This window comes from Montipora foliosa, chromosome 6 (genome assembly GCF_036669935.1).
Source record: "Montipora foliosa isolate CH-2021 chromosome 6, ASM3666993v2, whole genome shotgun sequence".
NCBI lineage: Eukaryota > Metazoa > Cnidaria > Anthozoa > Scleractinia > Acroporidae > Montipora > Montipora foliosa.
The window spans coordinates 11709495-11711064 of NC_090874.1; positions in this window are offsets into that span (position 1 = coordinate 11709495).

Below are 1570 nucleotides of genomic sequence, written 5' to 3' on the forward strand. Positions count from 1 at the left end.
TTAACGTTTGGATACACTAGGGGGCAAATGACAAAAATCTCTAGCATCGCTTGGAGATAAGCGCTAGTCGAAGAAAATGGCAATCATCGATGGATTTCCACTAGCTATAGTCGTTTCTTTTTTTTTGTTTTATTCCTCGATATTGCTGTTGTCGGTGATGGGAAACGTAATAGTCTTATGCCATTGCTATTGGAAGATAAAGAGAGGACCATCTCCCCTAAAATGGTTTATTGCAAATTTAGCGATCTCTGACTTGATGTTTTCAGTGCTGAGCTTGTTGGACTTCATCGCTTATTTATGGACCTGGCTTGGCGGAAACGCTTCTTGCAAATTACAAGGCTATCTGATTGAGGCATGCTACGCAACATCAATAATGACCCTCGCGCTCATAAGCTATGAGCGACGTAAAGTGGTAGTGACACCGTTTCGCGCACGAACGGACGCTCCCTACGCCGAGTATAAAAAGCTTATTGCCATTTGGATATATAGCTTGGTGATTGGATCCCCTTTGCTTTACGCTTATAAAGTTGAGATGGACGCGAGTGGTTCATTTCTCTGCAGGAACACTTCTTTTGGGGATTTGGGAAAACAGGTGTACTACAGCATCCACGCAGTTTGTGTTTTCATTATCCCTTTGGTTTACAAGATATATGCACAGAGTTCCATCTCTCTGACTTTAAGGACAGCAGTCATCTCAAGACACGACACTGTGTCCTCTGCTCGCCATCGAAAGGTTGCCAAAACTCTAGCAGCTTTGTCCATCGCCTTTGCCGTTTGTTGGGCGCCCTTTATTATTTTTCGGACGTTAGTTTATTTTCACGTACTTGAGGGATTAAGATATTTCTGGGCAGGGTGCCAAATTTTAATATTTATAAACACGGTTTTGGATCCAATTCTTTGTGGAATTTACGGGGAGAATATAAAGGCATTTCTTCGACTTTTTTTCAATTGTAGGCATTCTCAAATATCTCCAAGAATAGAAGGTCTTTCATGATATTCGATATATTTGGCAGTGCTTCCAAACGCTTTTTTTTTTCCACAATAGCCATCTTAATAACCCCCTACGCTTTAAACTGAACATTATGGAAATTGCAAAATGTGGTAGCTATCTGCTACCACTCAGTATCCAGAATGAACGAACGAAGTCTTGAATGAACAAAGTCTCTTTAATTTTGCAGTGAAAGTCAGTTTTTCCGGACGCTAAAATGACAAAGTGATCCCATTTAATGTCGTGGCCAGTGGTTTTCACATGATCAGCAATGGCTGATGAATGGTTACTTTTAGCTAGGGCATTGAAATGTTCTGTTTTTCTGTCATCATGGAGTCAAGACTCCATGACAGAAAGCCATCCCTTAATGTGAATATTATTAGTGAGAAGTTATTGCTGTTTTCAGCTATTACTCCTCATTATGTCTAGACACGTACTGCTGCAGATCATTTTTCTCAGTCTAAGTTTTAGACCCCTAATGTTTACGATACATATATAGTTTTCAAAAATTGTAACGGTCACTTTTGAAAATGTGTGTTGACTAGCATACGAAACGTCAAGTTTTATAAAAATGCGTTGGAA